At 38.9% G+C, this 22,886-nt stretch overlaps 1 long non-coding RNA gene across 1 annotated transcript in view; it reads right to left on the reverse strand.

Moving 5' to 3' along the window:
- Positions 1 to 22,886, reverse strand: part of LOC129006662 (uncharacterized) — a 72,520-nt gene that overhangs the window by 21,924 nt on the left and 27,710 nt on the right. The window contains exon 2 of the long non-coding RNA XR_008492046.1: positions 11,252 to 11,428. This is a non-coding gene — a long non-coding RNA (uncharacterized LOC129006662). The remainder of the gene's footprint in view (positions 1 to 11,251; positions 11,429 to 22,886) is intronic.

Here is a 22,886-nt window from a genome sequence, read left to right on the forward strand (position 1 = left end):
ACTATTCCTGCTCCCATCTGAAGCCAGTCTTGTGCTTTCTGCACCCAGTTGCCATCTCTTTTTACCTTGACAGGAACATCTCTCTATTCAACCTAAGAAAGCTGATTTTTAAAAGAAAAAAGGAACATCTAACAATTTCTGTACTGTTCTTTTGCATCAGTTTTTCATTTCTATCAGACTATTCCCATCAGCACAGAAATATGATGCTATTTCTGCCATCTTAAAATATACTTATCTTGACTTCATTTATTTTTCCAGCTACCATTCCAGTTCTCTATTTCCCTAGGCCCACAAAATTATCCAAAGCATTGTTTTTACTCCACTTCCTCTCCTTCTAATCGTCTCTAAATGCCTTTGGATCAGCTTTTCTCACCACTTCACTAATACTGCTCTTGTCAATATGACCAATGACCTCCACGTTGAAAAATCAAATTGCAGGTTTATTTCTCTGGGAAATGATCCAATCCACCTCATTTTCAAAGGTATTAGTATATAATTAAGTATTATGTAATCTTACAGCCTTCTCAGTGTTTCTAACATGTAAAGGAAATGATTATGCCTTTGGTTTCCACCTTGTACTTTTTGGAGTTTTTTATTTAGAGGGCAGAGAAGGATTCCTTTCATTGTGTTTTGTCTTCCTTTCTTTTCAAAGAACCAAAAGTTTCTATTCAATTCTCAATTTTCATCTGTGTCAGATTATTCCCATCAGTATACAGATATAGTTCTATTTCTACCATTTTTGATCCATTTAATTTTATGAGGCCAGTGGATCTCTCCTAGATGGTATAGCATACTGCCTTCCTGGCTAGTCATTGACTGCCTCCTTGACTTGAGTGTTGGCAGCTAACAGTTTTCAGCTGGGTCCCTCCATGGGCATTTCTAGTGGCCTAAGAGAGCTACAATCTCTCCAAGGTCATACCAACCCAGGGCAAACTTGTACAAAGGCTGGGCTGTTCAGGATATAAATGCCCATCACTCTGGCCTCACAGACAAGGCTGAGGGGTCGTCCAGGCTCAAGGACTCCTTCAGATCATCCGTGGCCTCTGTTGCGCTACAACACAATGAAACTTTCTTCACTCCCCTAGAGAAGTTGTTTGCCTGCAAGCAAAACTGTCTCAGTCTTTTTCTCGGGAAACCTAATCTAAAGCAATCTTGATACCAAAGCCTGAAAATGGCATTACAAAAAGTATCTCAAGTCATATCTTTCATGGGCATGGATATAAAAATCCTAACAAGACAGAAAATATATTCTGGCAATATGTAATGGGGATAACCCATCTTGACCACCGTAGGCTTATTTCAAGCAGTTATTTAATGTTTGAAAATCAATCCTTGTAATTTACCACATTCAAACACAAAAATATCATTTCAATGTATAAGAAAAGGCATTGATTAAAATTTAACATTTAGTTAGGCCAAAACCTCTTGGCAAACCAGCAAAAAACCTGAAGTCTTTAATCTGATGGAGAGAATCTATAAAGTTCTGTAGCAAACATAGTATTAGTAATGGAATATTGAAGAAATTTCCCTATTTGTGAATGAGAAAAAGATGATGTTTATCCTAGTTTTATTCGTTTTTATCCTCTAGGTCCCAGCAAGTGCAAGAAGATAAGAGAAATAGAAGAGTGGTAAAAGGGGGGAATATAATACATTTTGCAGTCAGACATGGTGACTCACACACCTGTAATTCCAGCACTCTGGGAGGCTGAGGTAGGAGGATCTCTTGAGCCCAGGAATTCCAGGACTAGCCTGGACAACACAGGGAGACCCTGTCTCTACTATACATATAAATATATGTAAATATATATAAATATATTAAATGACTTTTCCCTGATAATATACAAATTTCACTCTCACATGAAATCCCTGTATATGCTTGAGTTCTCTACTGAGTGTCATTTTTTTCTATTTATGCCTGTGCTAATATATATGCACACATACATACGTATTTTGTAAATTATAAGTTTTACATGTAAAAACTACAAATGGAATATTGGGATTAATGAGTAAAATTGGCAAGGTTATTAGATATAAGGCCAATATATAAGAACTAACTATAGTTTTATATACCAACAACACAAAACTTTTTAAAGATACTATATATAATAGCTCCAGAAAAATCAAACAAGCACAAAATAGTTGCAAGAATTTTCCACTAAAATTACAAAACATTACTAAAAACAGTTAAGATCTAAATAATCTCCAGTAAATGTTTGTATATTGGAAGTCTCAATATCTCAAATTCTTTACAAATTGATTTATAGATTCTATGCAATTCTAGTCAGTCCTACATTATTCTAACCTCTCTTTATGCAGAAATTGATAAGCTTACTCTAAAATTTATGTAGATGTACACAGGGCTAAGAATAGCTAAGATAATCTCAAAAGATAAATCCGAAAGTTCCTTACTAACACCAGTAGTTACTTTTAAACTTCAGTCAATAAGGCAGTCTACAACTGGTGCAAGTTCAGATACTTGACAAATGGAACAAAACAGAATTCGTAAGATGACATATATATATATATACACAAACACACATACATATATATATAGAGAGAGAGACACACACATATATACATACCTAGTCAACTGACCTATGGCAGAGTTTGCACCACAATGTAGTAGGAAAAGGATAATCTTTGCAATAAATGGTTATGGGTTAGCCAAATATCAAGGAAAAATCATGAGCCCTACATCCTACTATACAAAAATACCAATTAGATGGACATGCATCTAAGTGAGACATTTAAATTCCAGAAGAAAATCAGGGAGGACCTCTTCATGATCTTGATACAGGCAAATTTTCGCAGTCAAGTCACACACAGCATTAGCCAGGGAGGAAAACATTAAGGAAATTGAACTGTATTAAAATTAAGAGCTTCTGTCCATCAAAAGACAACAGAGTGTGTAAGACGGCAAACTAGAGTGAGGCACAGTCGATCATCCTCATTGCATATTCTGAACTTGTGAATTCACCTACTTGCCAAAATTTATTTGTAATCCCAAGATCAGTACAGCACTTTCAGTCATTCACAGACTTATGCAGAGCAGCAAAATATTTGAGTCGCCCAACACACACATTTCCATGTGAGGTTGAACAGGACGTCATATGATGCTCTGCCTTCCATTGACTCTTCTTCTGTAAGCAAGTGCCCTTTGTGTGATATATTTAGTGCTACATCTTTTGTATTCTGGGGCTTTTTATTGGATATTTTGCTGATGTAAATGACCAAGTGTATTCCTAAGCTCTAGAGGGTTGTGATGTGACTTACAGAGAAAGTACACATTTTGGATAAGCTTCCTTTAGGCATGAGTTGTGCCAGTAGCAGTGATTTCTATATTAATGAAACAACAATGCATATCAAGTTAGGTGTCTTGAAACAGAAAACGAGGTTATGCGTTGATCAGTTGACAAAAAAGGTGACCAGAGGCTTATAGTAACCTAACCCTGTATTTCCATGCAGAAAAATGGTTCTGTATTTGCTAGTGTTCATGGTAACTTGATGGACCATAACTACCGCACATCATGAGCATCAACCGTACTTGCAATATGTACACTTTATAGAGGACTCGTATCCAAATATTTTAAAGAACTCTTACAAAACAATGAGAAAATGAGACAATCCTACATAAACATGGGCAAAAGATTAAACAGCTACCTCAAGGAAAGGAAAATCCAAATAGCCAGTGAACTGATGGGATGGTAGACTTTGATATTTGTCTCATCTCTGTTCTGTCTCTCAATGTCACTCACAAAAATTGTAATCTACAATTTGGATAAGATATCTTTCACTTTCAATCTGGCAAGCTCCCAATGCAAATATATCCTTGTTGTAGTAGTTTTCCTCTACAAACAAGGGAGAGGCTATGCCTGATAAAGTGTCAACTGTTATGATAGAATAAACATACAGCTACAATTATCCAAAGTTAATCAAATATCACAAGGCCATATTTTAGTTATCAAGCTATAAAAAAGTTTGAGACTAGTGTTCGGGATACACATAATAACTAGATGTATAGGTTTTTAATGGAGGGTGTTGGTGTTTTCTGGGAAAATAATAAGAATGATAACATTAAAATCTTGTGGAAAAAAATAAACTGAAAGATTGTAAGATTTTAAGACTGAGTGATTCCACTCAGACAACTTTTGTTAGGATCTCTTTGGATCTGCTATTTGTGTTCCACTGCTGTGGCTTTGCTCGTGCGTTTGCCTGCGTGCTACCACCCACTGCAATACTGACCGTTATTTCTGCTAAGCTAAAAGTATTGCCACTCCTTTGAAGTTTGTTCTGGTTTCTCCTCTAGGAGTAATCCATTTTGCTTCTGAGCTCCAACTGTACTGTCCAGACTTTAGCCCTTTCTGCTCTGTTATGTATTCATTTGTGTATATTCTATCTTCCACACTAGATTACAAATTCTGCCCAGGGTACAAACAATGCACACTACCTATTTAAATCCTTTTAGTATCTACCTCTTGCAGTGACTTCAAATTTGAGCTGAGTTTAATAAATGATTAATTTAAAGAAAATCTGATACAGTTTGGCGGTGTCCCCACCCAATCTTATCTTAAATTGTAGCTCCCATAGTCCCCACATATCATGGGAGGGACCTGGTAGGAGGTAATTGAATCATGGGGGCGGGTCTTTCCAATGCTGTTCTCATGACAGTGAATAAGTCTCATGAGATCAGAAGGTTTTATAAAAGGCAGTTCCCCTGCACAGGCTGTCTTGCCTGCTGCCATGTAAGATGTGGTTTTGCTCCTCCTTCACCTCCTACTGTGATTGCAAAGCCTCTCCAGCCATGTGGAACTGTGAGTCCATTGAACCTCTTTTTCTTTATAAATTACGCAGTCCCAGGTATTTCTTCATAGCAGTAGGAAAATTGACTAATACAACAAATACTTGCTCTATAAAATCAGTTTTAATCATCATTCTCTAGAGAATTAAAAATAACCAGAAGAAAGTAGAGAATAACTAGGATAAAAATAAAACTCCAGAAGAAGAAAATACGTAAAGCAAAACTGACAAAAGCACTTAAAGACAATGTGTAATCAGGTAAAGAAAAGCCCCTTTACTTCCACATTCAGTTCTTCCCATCTCACCTTTGTTTCTGGTTTTCTTTGTTTGGTTTTCGCCTTTCACTCTACCTGTCTACCAAAGTCAGCTTTCCCTACCTCTTGCCACCCAGCTGGTTTGGGCTGATGCCAGGCTAGAGCTCATCCTTATCGCAGCAGTAGCTGGATCTCTGGCTACCCCAGTTTTTATCACTTGTCCCCCGCCATAAAGCTTGGTGCAACACTAACTCCAAAGTACCCCACCAGTATGCTCAGAGACAACAGAAATGTTCTGGCTACCTTCAAGGAGGCAGTCTTTCTTTTTAATTTTGACAGCCAATTGAAAAACGATTCTAGGTACCACATTGCTACATGACAAAAATATGTCTAACTTGGAAAAGTCAGTTGATCGTTTACTTCTAAAATCAATCTCTGAAAAAATAATTGGGCATTCAGAGCAATCAGAGTCAAATTTCTTCTGGTTATCCACATAGATTAACACTTTAATTTTAGGCATCTATCAATAAATACATTTTTGGAGGCTTTAGATTTTGAACTGGATAGATCACTGGTCTGCTAGAATACAGAAAATGCCTAAAAACTGTAGCACCTGATGGAGTCCCTAAGGCAAAAGGGTGATTGTGGGTGATGCTTTAAGCAATATTTTTCCCCCTCAATCTTGGGAGAATCCTTTCTCCCATGCTCTAGAGACACCTGTTTCATCATGGCAACAGCTAGAAATATGGTACCCTGTGTCTGCACCACATCACTTCGTGGACCCTCTGGGTCCCAGGAGAGACTAGTTAGAGCCTCTTGCTGCAAACAAAGGAAACATCAAAGGAAATGGCAGAACAAAGAGGGTGAATGAATTCATGGAGACATCCAAATTACTTCAGGCCCAAGGCCTCGGAAAAAAAATTTGGCCTTACCTAAACAATGCTGTAAGTGGATAAAGTATCCATCTGATTAAAGATTCATCATTATCACCATAATTCCTACGTCATCAAAAGCCCGGAGTGGATAGCTGCAGAGCCAGGGCCCAGTGGCTGGCTCAGAGGAGAAGCAGGAAGAGACACACACTGAGTCTTCCTCCCAGCAGCCCAGATTTGCACCTCTGATTGCCTCCTGGGAGGTAGTCTCAGATTGTCCCTGGAGTGCTAAGATGTAAACTTTTAACTGAAAAGGTCCAAAATGAACTTATTTTCGCCTACAAAGAGGTTCTTGACCTCTTATTTCATTCCTTTCCTTGTTAGTGGCACCAACATACATCAAGGTAGGACTTGAGAATAGCTCTAGACACTTCCCTGTCCCCACCCTCAGGTCTGTAAATACTCACCAGGTTCTTCAGGCTGTGTTAGCTAAATATGTCTTTAACTCCCAGCTGCCTCCATCTTAGTCATGTCTTTGTCATCCTCTAATTCATTTTCCACGTTTTAACTCATAATAATGTCTGTTGCTAACTTACCCAAACCATAGCATAACTTCCCATCGGCCCTAGGATAAAATCCAGACCCTCTAATAAAATAAGCTAAAGTCTATCTTCTGAGTCTAAGCATTACTTCCTGCTGATCTTCACTATTTTATATCTTATGCTTTATTGGTGCTAAACTATTTTCATTTCCCTACATTGGATCAAATAGTACATATTCCAGTCCTTTCTTTTTACTTGCTTTCCTTCCACTTGAAATATAATTTCCCTTCCTTTCCTTTCCACTACCCCTGCCTAAGGAACTTCAACTCAGCCCTGAGCCTAGCACAGGTGACACCCTGCTAAGGGATGCCCTGAACCCTGTATCTTCTTGCCTTGCTACCTGTTACCTTGGTCATTCTTTCTTGTTACACATAGTCTGCTGTGCTTGGATTGTGTGTCAGTCTCTTCATCTGTATATGAAATTATTTACTAGAAGCCAGGGACCAAGTTGTCTTCTATTTATCACCAGTGCCTGGCAGTCCCTGACCTGTGGTAGGTACAAAATAAATATTTTAAGCTGAGTGAGGTCGAAGTGAATGACAATCCAGTTGCTGAGGCAGTGCATGAAATAAAAAGATTCAAATTCAAAGTGCCAAATGGGAGCTTAGTGACTCAAAAGAGAGAACAATTACTCTGGACTAGGGAGGGTTGGATAAGGCAGAATATTCGATAGAATCAGCGTTGTGTTGCATGGGCTTTTATGTTCCTTTCAGTCTTCACAGAGCTACAGTAAATGGAGGAAGTGGTTGATTCGAAAGTTTCAGGGTGGGAACAGCAGGCCTCTCTTCTGGTGTGTAATGTGTCCCTTAAAGCATGTGCAAAATCAAGCACAGAACAGGCTTTTATGTGAATAAACAAAATAATTAATATCCCTGGCCAGGGTATTTTTATTTAGTTTATCAGTATCCAGAGTTAATATAAAGAAAGTAAGTAGGTTCTCTTCTTGCATTGCTAAACCATAAGGGTCTACCAAAATAACTTTTGCTGGGCTCCAGCGTCAGCCTGTAAGACAGGTGGCCACTTCTATCCATAGAGCATTAAGAGACACCTTTCTGGCAGTTTTGGAAAAGCACTGTGTCCCTGTTCCCAGACTTCAAGGTTTAAGTAATACTGAGTTCCAATTTCAGAGCATCCTGCTAAAAAATAATTTTTTTTAATTAAAAAAGGTACACATTTATGGTATATAACTGCTTTCAAATATTTAATCATTGGAAATGGCTAAATTGAGCCATTAACATATGCATTACCTCACATGCTTATTTTTTGTGGTGAGTATATTAAAAATCTTAGCAATTTTCAAGAATATAATACAGTGTTGTTAACTATAGTCACCATGTTGTGCAATAGATCTCTTAAATCTTATTTCTCCTAACTGAAATTTTATATTATTTGACCAACACCTCCTCACCTCTCCCTCCGGCCTACTGCTAGTTCCTGGGAACCATTATTCTACTCTCTGATGAGTTCAACTGTTACAGATTCTACACATAGGTGAGCTCATGAGGCATTTGTCTTTTGGTGCTTCGTTTATTCTACTCAGCACAGTATCTCCCAGCTTCATCCAAGTATCTCCCAGCTTCATCCATGTTGTCAAGAATGACAGAATTGACCACGTGCAGTGGCTGCCATCAATAATCCCAACACTTTGGGAGGCTGAGGCAGGAGGATCACTTGAGCTCAGGAGTTCCAGACCCACCTTGGCGACATAGGGAGATCTTGTTTCTGTAAAAACTAAAAAACAAAACCATTAGCTGAGCATGGTGGTGCGTGCCTGTAGTCCCAGCTACTCAGGAGGCTGAGGTAGGAGGATCATTTGTGCCTGGGAGGTCAAGGTTGCAGTGAGCTTTGATCACACCACTGCACTCTAATCTGGGTGACAGAGTAAGACCCTGATCACACCACTGCACTCTAGTCTGGGTGACAGAGTAAGACCCTGTCTCAAAAAACAAAAAAAAATCCTTCTATTTCTTTTTTTTGGGGGGCAGGGGGATGGAGTCTTGCTCTGTCACCCAGGCTGTAGTGCAATGAAGTGATCTCGGCTCACTGCAAGCTCCGCCTCCCGGGTTCACGCCATTCTCCTGCCTCAGCCTCCCGAGTAGCTGGGACTACAGGCACCCGCCACCACAACTGGCTAATTTTTTGTATTTTTAGTAGAGACAGGGTTTCACCATGTTAGCCAGCATGGTCTCGATCTCCTGACCTCGTGATCTGCTGGCCTCAGCCTCCTCTTTTTTTTTTTTTTTTTTAAGGAAGTAGTGTAAGTAGTATACCATCGTGTGTATATAGCACACTTTCTCCATCTGTCAGTGGACACAGGTTGATTCCCTATCTTGGCTATTGTAAATAGTGCTACCATTACATGTGAGTGCAGACACCCCTTTGACATATGGATTTCGGTTCCTTTGGATAGTGGGATTGCAGATAGTTTCATTCTTAATATCTCGGGAAACCCCCATACGGTTTTTCATAATGGCTGTATTAATGGACATTTACACCGACAGCGTGGAAGTGTTGAAGTGTTCTGTTCTCTGCATTCTTGCCAACACTCAATATATATTGTCTTCTTGATAATAGTCTTTCTAACTGGGGTGAGGTAATATCTTATTGTGACTTTAATTTGCGTTTCCCCAGTGATTAGTGGTGTTAAACATTTTTTCATATGCCTGTTGGCCATTTGTACATATTCTTTTGAGAAATACCTATTCAGATCCTTTGCCCATTTTAATTGAGCTGTTTTCTTACTGTTGAGTTCTTTATTTTAGATGTTAACCCATTATCAAATGTATGGTTTCCAAATATTTTCTCCCATTCTGCAGGTTGTCTCTTCGCTCTGTTGACTGTTTCTTTTGCTGTGTAGAAACTTTTAGTTTGATGTAACTGCATTTGTCTATTTTTGCTTTTATTGCCTATGCTTTTGGGGTCACTTTTTAAAAAAATAATTGCCCAGACCAATGTCATGGAGCTTGGCCCCATTGTTTTCTTCTAGGAGTTGCTGTACCACTTCGTGCAAATTTTGATACCTATCAAACCATAACGATGATTCCTTCAGGGACTCTCTCTCTCTCTAAACCCAGGTAACCATTCAGCCACGTGAAAACATCATAGATGTCAGCCAGGCCAGCAGGCTGCTCCCAGTTATTTTAGGAAACTAGAGGTTCTGAACATCTTGAACTGCTCCAATGCCCTTCCCACATCTCACAACTTCTAAGCTTTACACATGTCACAGGAAGCCCACTAATTCCTGAAAGAGGATGGGGAAAGATGTCTGTCATTCTCAGTCACTCCACAGTTGACTTGAGTCATAATTGCCAGACCCTGTCAATCATTTTGAACAAACTTTGGGCTGCCTGGATGAAGTTCCCCAACTGTTTTTATGGCTCCATTGCAGATCTGTGCTTGACTTCAGCAGGGAGAGGAAGTGGGAGGATGTGAACATTTCACAAGGAGGAGAGATTGCTTCTGATCATGAGAAAACCATAGAAACAAAGCTCATGTCTGATTCAGCACGCTCCAGCCCCTAATCCCTACAGGTTTGAATTAGGGGTCATTGCACATCAGGAAAGCAGAATGAAGGCTTGGTGGCCCACACACATTGTCCCCCAGCATCCCAGTTCTGGCCTTCCAGAACTGCCAGCAGCCATAACACCTACACTGGCAAAAACCCCACTGTCATCTTGACTGAATTCAGATTTTCCTTCCAGAAATCACTTCTCTCATGCAGAGCCTCATTAGAAATTCTGAATATTCATTCCTTTCATGAACCTCATAACTAAATTCTGCTTAAGAAAGGTTGCTTAGGAGCACTGATACCTATTGTAGGAAGTCGTGAGTTGCGTAAAAGAAGTAATGGGCTCTTTGTAGACAGTTTTAATAAGGATAGTTCCTCCTGTCTGAAAAGCCTCCTTACATAATTCCTCAAAGCTGCCAGTGTAACATAGACTTGAGAAGCCCTCTTTTATGCTGGGTAACTTGGTCTCACAGTCCTCAATTGGGGGGATGAAGGCTTGTTGACCACTGCCAGCCTCTGCAGTGTCTCCACTAGTAATTTTTTATTCTCTAGGAGTAGGGGCAGTGGATTTACCTTTCTGTGAGAACCATGCAAGATGACCAAGAAATGAAATGCCACCCTCCTTTACCCGAAAACATCCCGCTGTTCCAGTCTTGCTCACCAAACACAAAACATTCAATAGAAGGACATAGTTTTCTATGCAACAGTCAAGTAGCCCAGGAGTTCGAGAGTAGCCTGGGCAAGACAGCAAGTCCCCAGCTCTACAAAAACTTAAAAAAAAAGTTTGGTAGGGTAGTGCGTGACTGGAGTCCCAGTGACTCAGAAGACTAAGGCAGGAGGATCACTTGAGCCCAGGAGTTCATGATTGCAGTGAGCTAGGATTACACCACTGCACTCCAGCCTGGGCACCAGAGTGAGACCCTGTCTCAACAAATAAATTAGATATACTTGACTGTGTTATTAAACTATAATACAGGGTAAGAAATATATAATTTATATAATCTTAATGGGTATATAGAGAGTTATATTTCTTAGATAACTAAACTTGTATTTAGCTTATTTATTCCCAACATCAGAAGGGGACCATGTAGAGTTAGGCATTCTGTGAAAGGTATTCCCTTTCTGGTTCCAAAAAAGAGTGTTTATAAATGTTCATCCTCTCCCCGAAGACTGCCTCCCTCCGCCCCTCAGGCCTGTGTTTCAGAATTCAGGACTCACCTTTTGCTTTCCATATCCAGCTCAGGCTCCACTGCAGCAAGTCCTGTACTGGTTAAGTCCTTAGCTGAACTGAGTCGTCGGTGCATCTCGGCAAGGCCAGTGATGCTTTTCCCCAGATAGCACAGCCTGGTCTCACTTGGGGAAAGACTATCACTCTTGTTAGGATGACTCCAGCTTCTGGAAAACAAAAGCCACAACAGTATTGTTTTAAGGAATACTGATTCTTTTCTGGGCCCGTCTTACATTGAAAGAACCACCATATAACTATCCATGTCTTCTTCCTCATCCTTCAATGAGGATTGCAAGCATGAGCTCGGATGAGGTTACTTTTATGCCACATATGGCTTACCTCCTGTATCAGTCCATTCTCACATTGCTGTAAAGAAATACGGAGAATAGGTATTTTTTTTTTTTAAAAGGCTTAATTGGCTCACTGTTCTGTAGGCTGTAAAGAAAGCATAGTGGTATCTGCTGGGGAGGCCTTGGGGAGCTTCCAGTAACGGCAGAAGGCAAAAGGGAGTGAGCTTCTTACATGGCAGGAAAAGGAGCAAGAGAGCAAGACAGGAGGTGCTACATATTTTTTTTTTTTTTTTGAAACGGAGTCTCGCTCTGTTGCCCAGGCTGGAGGGCAGTGGGGCAATCCTGGCTCACTGCAACCTCCACCTCCCGGGTTCAAGCAATTCTCCTGCCACAGCCTCCTGAGTAGCTGGGACTACAGGTAGATGCCACCATGCCCAGCCCATTTTTGTATTTTTAGTAGAGATGGGCTTTCACCATGTTGGCCAGGCTGGTCTTGAACTCCTGACCTTGGGTGATCTGCCCACCTTGGCCTCCCAGCTACTGTGCCCGGCCAGTGCTACACATTTTTAAACAACCAGATCTTGTGAGAACTCGCTATCATGAAAAGCAGCACCAAGGGGATGGTGCTAAACCATTCATGAAAGACCACTAGCATGAACTCATCACCTCTACCAGGCCCCACCTCCAACACTGGGGATTATGATTTCACAGGTTTGGGTGGGGAACACAGATCCAAAACATATCACTTCCATTCCCACCCCATTCCCAATTAAAGAGGAAAAAAAAGTTTAGGTTATTCTACCATATTAATTTAGTACAAAATAGATTTTTCAGAAAGTTCTAACAGATATGTCTAAAGAATCTATTGAAGGAGTGAATAGATCTGAGATCACTACATAAACCATGGAACAAGTGCAATTTTCTGATAAAAGCCATGTAGGATTGGGGATTTTGGCTAAGATTCCTCCTTAGTAGGGGACATTCAATGTATATAGTCACAGACATGAACAAGCTAATATAGAAGAGCTCAGGATAGAGTCTCTGTAAGCTGGAATGTATTCAATTGCCCAGGAAAATGTTGATCTCAAGACCAGCAGGAAATCAGAGTAATTATTGTCATTTAATTGAAAAACATAAATCATTGACTAATGGGGATAAGAGTGTAACATAATAGTAGGGAATGGGTTGCAGCTATTTTCCTTGGAAGAAATGCATAGCATGAAAGGGTTAAAAAACAAACTTTACATTTACTTATGTGTTTAATTATATATTCATTTGTATTTAGAGAAATGACACAATGCCACTATTATTACCACCAACTTGTTAAAATATCCTGATAATAAAGAACTGGAAATAAAAAGTGAAGATGGGCTGCCTGGAAGTGGATCAACTGTAGAATTTCATGGAACATTTCTGAGAAAGGCTAGATTTTTGTCCAGATTCTATGGCAAAAAGGGTTATTTACTTAGTCCTCAATACAAAGAACACCACTTTGGAAAGCAAATGATGCTTCTGCAAAATACTCTATGAACTCTTTCCGATCTTTACGGTACCACTTTGAAGAACAGAGGACACAAGGATACAAGTTTTATTTTCCCCAAGGTTACAAAGAAAGTTTTCCAAAGTTAAACTTTTTGAATTGTGAATGTAATGTACAACATGTAACACACAGCATCGTTGTGAAAGTTGACCTAATTATCATAAGCAGTAACACTATTTTGCCATAGAATCTGGACAAAAATCTAGCCTTTCTCAGAAATGTTCCATGACATTCTATAGCTGAACCACTTCCAGATAGCTCATCTTCACTTTTTATTTCCAGTTCTTTATTATTAGGATATTTTAACAAGTTGGAGGTAATAACAGTGGCATTGTGTCATTTTTCTAAATACAAATGAATATGTAATTAAATTTAAATACATAAGTAAATGTAAAGTTAGTTTTTAAAAGTGTTCCTCTGGCCCTTCATTTATTGATTTAATAGAAGCTCATGGAATATCTTTAATGTTCAAGGGTGACATCAGGGTGATGGGGTGGTGTAAAGAGTATAGGGTAAGCAAAGAGGAGAGACACTGGCCCTGCTTGCAAGCCTCTTGCAACACAGATGGAATTAGAGGGAAACACATGAAGAATGACATATTAGTCAGAATGCCATAGGTATTGAGAAAGGCACACAAAATAATGCTATAGGGTTTAGAGGATGAGTCATTCATATCTAAAAAGTGAAACTAAATAGGATTCAGGATATTGGATTTGAATTAGGTTTCAACAGTTACCTGGGGTATATTGGGAAAATGTAGATACATAGAATGGGGTGAAAAGAGGCCTAATTCAGGAAAGTGTCGAGTAATTCCACAGGTCCTCACAGTCCACACAACTACCCCCATGAAATTCTGTATGGAATTTTTCTGTGGGGAAAGTCCCCAGCTTTCACCAAATGTTCAAAAATATTCTAAATCCCCAAATGTTGAGAAACCCTCTGCTGTAGATCATATTTTGGGAGTAACAAAAAATGCAAGTTGTTTAATATGTAATACACATTTTACCCTAAAAACAATTAAAGTACAAAATCATCAAATAATAAAAAAAGGAAATAATTTTAACCTCTGCATTTTGAAAGTGAGAAAAAGGGACTCTGGGAAGTGAGGGGTCTTGATTATAACCACTGAGCTCATTACTAGATAAAGCTAAGGCTAAGTTTTAGAGAGCCTTTCTTTAAAATATGTGAAGAATGGAGTTTATTTACTAGGCAGTAGGGAGTCATTAAATCATTTTGTACAAGGAGCATATATAAAAGATCTGCCTGGAAGAGCTAACTGTTCATTAGATTGGAGAGGGAAGAGTCTAGACTAAAAGCCAATTGGAATTCATTACAATGACTCAAAGCAGAATCAATGATGGTCTAAATCTGAAATGGTGGTAGAGGAAATGAAATCGAGGTATAGGTTGAGAATTTCTTATCCAAAATGCTTAAGACCAGAAGTTTTAGGATTCTTGGAATATTTGCATTATACTTTCTCACCCATTGAACATCCCAAACCCGGAATCTGATATCCACAATACAAAATGTTCCAATGAACATTTTGAGTGTCATGTCAGTACTCAGAAAGGGTTCAGATTTTGGAGAATTTCACATGACAGTTTTGAACTGGGATTAATCAACCTGTAATGTATTCAAAAACCTTAATAAAGGTGAAAGTCACAGGATTCAGAATAGAATAGGTAGGAACACTAAAGAGAGGCAGGTGTCAAAGACAACTCACAGATTTAAAGTCTTGGAAACTGGGAGGATGTTGCTGAAATAGGTACCAGTTTCAGGAGGAAGGTAATAGTTTGGGATATGGACAGTTTGATTAACAAAGAAAATTGCCAACTTCCTTACAAAATCGGTGGCTCTACAGTTAGTTTTCAAATGGAACTGAACATCAGCCCAATGACAATTATACAATCTGAGCTGATACCCATTTACTGGCCTGGTACTGACTTCATACGGGTGCACGCACGCTGCATACAAGCAATAAAAACACAATTGAATCTGTCTGGGCTTTATAGATGAAAGTAGAAAGAAAAAATTGGAATAACTTTTACTCATAGGTTTATGAACATTTATTTCTGTAGCCATATCAATCAATGCTACTGACTCAATACATATGCATTTCATCAGCTCCTGTGATATATTAGTAATGGTTACAGGTAAATTTGTGGGGGGATGTGTGCAAAAGTCAGTAGTTTTGAACTGGAAGTAACTGACAGGTTAGTAGGGTTGTCAAACATAAATACGATTACTTCTTCCTCAACACCACATTGTTTAATCGTAACATGCTACAAGCCTTGTAAAATATGCACATCCCATTTGTTCTTCCCTTAAAAATAGTTTTACTCTGTTAGAATTTGGAGGCTGGTAAGAATTAATCAAAAATTCAAAAACAAACTTTGTCTCTATAGGATAAGGAAACCACACATGAAAATGTGTTCCTTCCGCTTTTGTAGTTATTAAACATGAAGGTGATACTAGCCTTTGACTGCCAGAGTGGTAAGCCAAGTTTTGGCCTTAGGATATCAACAGTAATTCAGTATTATCTCTTCTAGTATCTGATTGTTCTTAGCTCTGTGTTTGTACAAACACATGAAAACCTGACAAGTTCACTTGCCCTTAAACTCTCTAATTTCTGTCCCACATGAGAGGCTGATGTGTTTAATATTCTTGAATTTCTACCTTACTTTGTATCATTCTTTGTTAATGGAAACTTTTGCACCTGTCTATCCTGTTGTATGTGAAAGTTTAACTTTTGTTAGTTTTGAGGACAGAGTGAAACTAAATCATGTAAAATGAAAAGATAAAACCAGAGTGTATGTCAGTTACTGAGAACTCTCCTCCCACCATGCCTTTTGTCCTCCTCCAAGCTGCTGGCCTCTGTGAAGAGCTTCCAGCCTTTATTCGAAGCCCCAGAGCTCTGGACCAGCAGCTGGGATATGTCATGATTACTTTAGAGTGAGATTAATTTGAGGGCATCATGCAATAATGAGGTTTGCCTGAAAAATTATTAACACATCTTAAAAGATTGAGAGCAAGTTTGCCTCTCCTTACTCTTTTTTTTTTTTTTTTTTTTTGAGATGGAAGTCTCACTCTGTTGCCAGGCTGGAGTACAGTGGCACGATCTTGGCTCACTGCAACCTCTGCCACCCGGGTTCAAGTGATTCTCCTGCCTCAGCCTCCCGAGTAGCTGGGATTTCAGCACATGCCACCACGCCCAGCTAATTTTTGTATTTTTAGTAGAGACGGGGTTTCACCATGTTGGCCAGGATGGTGTCGATCTCCTGACTTTGTGATCCACCTGCCTTGACCTCCCAAAGTGCTGGGATTATAGGCATGAGCCACTGCACCCAGCCCAAGAGTTAGTGATATCTTTTTTTGTATCTTCTTCATCACCATCTTCTCAAGAAGAGTCGATTTGTATATATCTTTTCCCTTGCCAATAGGTATAATTCCATTCTGTTACATTCCTCCTTTATTAAATTGAAATCAGCTAAGGAAATGCAATTAGACTTTAAGAAATATAATTAGAAAGAGAAATATTCTACAAAGACAATGTATTAGAGCACATTTAATGTTTTAATGTAAGGGCATAATTTGCTATTTTAATCTTATAGTATAAAAATCCAATTTCAATGATTCCTACTGTTAAAAAAAAAGTGGCTCAAATTAATTTCTCAATTTTCTAAAAGTTGATCATTATCCTGAAAGTTGGATCGTGGAAATAAGTTTGTGAATCCATTTACAGTTACAAATTTTACCTTAAGTCTAGCAGGAGAAATCAATGTACATAAACACTGTAATGTAAAGTAGAAAATTGGTTATAAAAGATGTTCAGATAAGGTGCTATGGAAGCTCTGAGGAGAAAAAATAAATTATCTAGTACAGAATTAGAGTCAGCTTCTTTGAGAGAGATGAGCTGAGTCTTGCAAGATCTGAATATGCAACTGTAGTTCAACAAATATTTGTTGAATACACTGTAGAAATGTAGTATATACAGTCAATATGTTTATCTGTACTTTGCTGTTAAACTCCTACCCGTTTTTTAAAAATTTTTTATTTCCTTAGGTTATTGGGGGAACAGTTGGTGTTTGGCTACATGAGTAAATTCTTTAGTGGTTATTTGTGAGGTTTTGGTGCACCCATCACCCGAGCAGTGTACACTGCACCCATTTTGTATTCTTTTATCTCTCACCCCCCTTCCCACTCTTTTCCTTGAGTCCCAAAGTCCATTGTGTCATTCTTATGCCTTTGCATCCTCATAGCTTAGCTCCTATTTATGAGTGAGAGCATGTGATATTTGGTTTTCCATTGCTGAGTTACTTTACTTAGAATAATAGTCTCTAATCTCATCCAGATTGCTGTGAATGCCATTAATTCATTCCTTTTTATGGCTGAGTAGTACTCTATCACATTCCCACCAGCAGTGTAGAAGTGTTCCCTGTTTCATTGCATCTATGCCAACTTCTATTATTTTTTGATTTTTTGATTATGGCCATTCTTGGCAGGAGGAAGGTGGTATTACCTTGCAGTTTTAATTTGCTTTTCCCTGATCATTAGCGATGTTGGGCATTTTTTTTTTTTGTATGTTTCTTGGCCATTTGTATATCTTCTTTTGAGAATTGTTTATGTCCTTAGCTCACTTTTCAATGAGATTGTTTGTTTTTTTCTTGCCAATTTTGTTAAACTCTTATCCTATCGTGCAATTGTTATTTTACTTTCATTTCTACCTCATATATTCCTAGAGCAGCTTGTGATGGTTTGAATTTTTGATTGCTGCCTCTGATCTCTAATAAACATTGAAAAGCATTCTCTCTTAAAGAGCCAGGTAGTAAATATTTCTAGCTGCGAGGGCCAAGGGTTTCTGTGGCACCTACTCCACTCTGCTGTGATAACATGAAAGTAGCCATAGCCAGCATATCAATGATGTGTGTGGCTCTGTTCAAATAAAACTTTGTTTACAAAACAAAGTTTTTGTAGGGAGCAGGCCAGATTCAGCTTACAGATGGCAATTTCCTAATCTCTGGTCCATACCATAGGCTTACTGTATCAGTCCAAAGAAAATATTTCTGATCTGTAATGTCCATAAAAAATGGTACTGTGACAAGTAGAAAAGCATCATTCCTACTGGGCCACACACCTGTCTGTCAAGAACAGTCAAGAATATGAGATTTTACCCTACTTGCAAGTGCATAAGTTAGCCTGACAGTTTCATCGATGCTCTAGCTAATGACACAGATTCCTGGGTCAGAAAAAAAGGACAGCTTACTACTCATGGTAAGAGCAGAGTCACAGCATCAGCATTTCTTGTGCCGGGTTCTCAAGCTCTGGTCCCCCCGGGCAACAGAGAGCCAGAGAATAACCACATACAGTTCATTGGATTTTAGGAAAAGAACCCTGAGTTTAGGAAACAGAAACCTTCTATAATTGGCAATAAATATGCATGACCTTAGCCCCAGAGAGAGATGCTAACTTCATTACACTGAACAGCAAGCATGTCTGCCCTTTGCCGTAGAGGTAGACAGCAACCATCTCTGTTTGCCAAGACTGTTTGCCAAACACACATCCTTGACTAGAGAATGTAGACTAAAGGCTGATAGTGCCTCTGCCTGCAAGATGCACAGAAATACAAGAAACTCACAGCAAGTTGGTTACCAACCCCAGCCTCTCAAACTATAGTCATATCCCTGTAGGTTTTGAAATCTTTGATAGAAATACAGGGTTAAGACAATCATACTTAAATGCCCACTGAATTTACCAAAACATTAACAGAAATAATCAGGAAATGGCAGAGGCACTCTGTACATATTTAATTCGAGACCCTAACTACTCAACAACTAAGAAGAGCATTGACTCAACTCCAACCTGTTGTTCTTACCTTCGGATACATATTCCTTGAAACATAATCACATTAAAATAAAACTATCTCAATGCTGCTTATTTATACTATAATTTTCAAAACTCTCTGATATCTGTGTGTACCTGTTTGTACATGTATGGAAAAGGGTAGCTTGTATACTTATCAGAAGTTACAGGGTTAAAAAAAAAAAGAGGAAAACATTGGTACAGAACTGAAAAGAAGTTGAGATGCTTCACATTTTAAATAGGCTTGCCAGGATTTCAGAATCATTTAATGAGATTAACCCTTTCAGAATTTAATTTAAATGAGTTTCCAAAAATTCACATTAGCTTTATTCACATGTATATGATAAGAGATGACCCATCTTCTCCCCATATGTAACAGTGAGAAGTGGTGCTTAATGAACATAGAGTAATTTGATCAAGGCCAATAGGTAGAGTTAGAACAAAGTCCTAATTAAAATTTTTTTTTCCCAAGCCACAGAGCTCACATATTTATTACTGAACAAACCTACTAGATAAGTATAAATACAAATAAAAATGTCATTATTTTATCAATAAAACCTGTCCAACTATCCAGATCGTGCTGATTTTTTCAGTTTGATGTGGTAAGATGCTAAGGACCCTGTAAATGGCTGCCATGAATATGTGAGCCATTTTACATGCAAGACCTCACAGGCCCAACTTAGCTCTTCTCCAATGTATGCTTGTGGAACTGTACCTGACTTTATGACCAGTTCTCATCCTAATCTCCTGGAGACTGGATTCTGCTTGATTCTTGGCCAGGAATTACTGGATCCTGAAAGTCTTCTGAGAAGACACGTTGAGGAGGAAAGCCAACCACATACACCATATCATGGTGGAGAAGGATTTTTTTTTTAACCAACAACTGTAAAGTTTTATCAGGGACCTAACACCGTGACTCACACCTGGAATCCCAGTGCTTTGGGAGGCTTAGGTGGGAGGATCATTTGTGCCCAGGAGTTCAAGACCAGCAAGGACAACCTAGTGAGACTTTGGCTGTATTTTTAAAAAAAAAAAAAAAAACAGGCATGGTGGCCCACACCTTTAGTCCAAGCTACTCAAGAGGATTACTTGAGCCCAGGTGTTTGAAGCTGCAGTGAACTATTGTCAAACACAGCACTCCAGCCTGGGTGACAGAGCAAGACCCTATCTCAGAAAAAGATAAAGCTCAATGATTGATATATTTTATTGCAGTGAGAAATGCGTTATTTATATTGATACATAACACTGGCACATATTTACAGAGAACACATTTTCTTGCATAGAACAGGTATTGATGAAGTCAGCATATTTAGGATATTTATCAACTCTGGCTACAGTTAACAATGTATTGTATGTTTCAAAAATGTGCTGATTGTTCTCTTGTAGTCACTTCTTAGGCTTTCATGTGTTGCTATGATAGTAGACTAGGTTCTATGGAGAAGACAGAATGACAGTCCTTGTAACAAAGCTGTCTCAACATCAGGACACACATCCTCTACTACACCCATGGATAAGTAGAATCCATAAACATGAGAGCAGCCTGATCTGTAGCAAGCAGAACCCTAACGCCTTCTAGGAGCACATTTCTGCCTGTTTTGAACAATCCACTGAATGCAAGGAGATGGTGCGTGTGTACGAATGGCAGACGAGTGTGTGTTTTCATTTCAAAAGAATTCTTCCTCCTTACTACCACGTTAACCCTTTTGGACACGTTAACTATGTCACTCCAGTCATTTTTAAATGGAACGTTTAGAGCTAAAGATTGATTGATGTGACAGAGCAAATCGTGTTCCTGCCTGTGTACAGACACTTTTTAAGCATGTCCCTGTTTGTACATATGGACATGAAGACTCCTAGAAAATGCTGTGGGTACATTTCTCTCCTGCCTCATGAAAGTGCTTGAGATGATTTGCAGTGAAAAAATAGGCACCAAGTTTTAAGTTTTATTTTCACCATGCTTGTACTTTGTTCCTCTTTTAGCAGCTGCGTGATGTCAGTCACATTTAAATCAGATGAAAACCTGAATTTTTCATATTAATTAAAGTTCAATGGATTCCTTATAAAGAATACATGAAAAGATCAGCACTGATGGGGGGCGTGTGGGGGGAGTCACGTGGGATGGATTTTCTGAAGATTAACTGTGGCTGAGTTGAGCTTCCTCCTGGGTTTTCTGGACTAATTCCAAATTTAGAAAGAGATTGACAAGCAATGGTACCTTATCCTGCATGAATTTTTTTTCCTCTGAAGAGAAGCAGAAATGAAGAGAAAATAAATGTTTCCAATGAGTAGTGATGTAGACAAGTTCTTGTGTGTGAACTCGCATGTGTGTGTTTACTGGTAACTTCCACAAAATAACAAATTTGTGCAAAAAAAATTGAACTAACAAAGGTTCTGTGTGCAGGTGTCTCTGCCAGCATAAGACAGGCAACATTAAGGGCTGTGACTGAAAAGTCCTTTTTCCAGTGATAACAGGTGTCTATGACTAGCAGCCTGAAGATGTGATCACAGCAATTCCTGCCAAGTTCTTAGATCATCACCATGTGACCAGCAGAATTCATCTGAGTTCAGTTATTTATGTTTAAACTCATAAACGGAGATCTTTATGGCATTTCTTGGCAAACATAGACATAGACAAGAAAAAAATAATACAATGGAGGCATGTATTATCTTACTAAAAAGTGAATTTGGACTCAAAGGAAATTCATGGAAATGAATCTCTTTGAACTACCTGTTATGCATTCTGACGGTTGATAGAATCTGTCACTCTGAGTGAAGGAGACAGTTTTTGTCCTTGATCTAGTCTGGTAGGGTCCTATCTTCCCTGATCCCATCAGCTATTTTCTTCCCAGAGGGTTTCCAGAAACGCACTGACTGTAGGACATAGCCAGAACCTCTGTGCCGGCTTCCCAATGCCTAGGGCTTCCTGCTGTAATAGTTGATGTTAGTCACTGCTATTTCATTGATACCGATGTGCCTACTTTATCTATCTCTGTCTTTTTATACTTGAACTGCTGATGAGAAGACAATGATATCTAGTTAGGAAATCCTAAATTATTCTTTTAATCTTTCACACTATGCTTTTGGTGCAGTGCATCGGATTGTAATGAATCCCACTTCCGCACGTAGAACTCACATTTCTTGTGATTCAGTTTCAATCTCCTTTCTCACATTTGCTTGCTGTTTGATCAGTTGGCCTTAGCAAAGTGGAATTTAGGGCACAGTACTTATGACCCAATATGCCCCTTGACAGTGATGCTGTAATTGTGGAGCATGACCTGGTAATAGTACACTTAGGTAAACTAGATATGACAGAGTTTACATTGCCATTATTGAGCATTGACAAAAAACACATAAATATGATTGTGGCTAATCATAAAGACAAAAAGTAAAAATTTGGCTTCTACCATGGTGGTATCAAGATTCTTTGATATGGTGATGGCCTGATATCAGACCTGAAAAAGTCAAGAACCAAGGCTCCGGTCACGAACAATGTGCTTTTCCTAGAACTCATCAGCCTTCCTTGCCATGACCATTATTACATTCTCACAGTTCAGCTCTATCTCTACTGTCATTTACTAGAATTAATCACTTACTTTGTCCTTGTGCTTTTGATAGGAATCAATCACTTTCAGTGCCTCTCCCCTGGAAACCACCTGAACTTGTCTCTGCTGCTTTTTGATAATTTTCAAATGTTCTAACCTCTATGCAATGGGGCAAAGGATAAAATGGCCATGAGAATATGCATTTGCAAAGCTTTCATAACAAAAGTTGTCTGTGATGCTGAATATTACTAATCATTAGGGAAAGGCAAATCAAAACCACAATGAGATACCATCTTGTACCAGTCAGAATGGCTGTTATTAAAAAGTCAAAAAAATGAAAGATGCTGGACAGATTCCAGAGAAAAGAGAACACTTACGCACTGCTGGTGGGAAG

Source organism: Pongo pygmaeus, chromosome 8 (assembly GCF_028885625.2).
Source record: "Pongo pygmaeus isolate AG05252 chromosome 8, NHGRI_mPonPyg2-v2.0_pri, whole genome shotgun sequence".
NCBI lineage: Eukaryota > Metazoa > Chordata > Mammalia > Primates > Hominidae > Pongo > Pongo pygmaeus.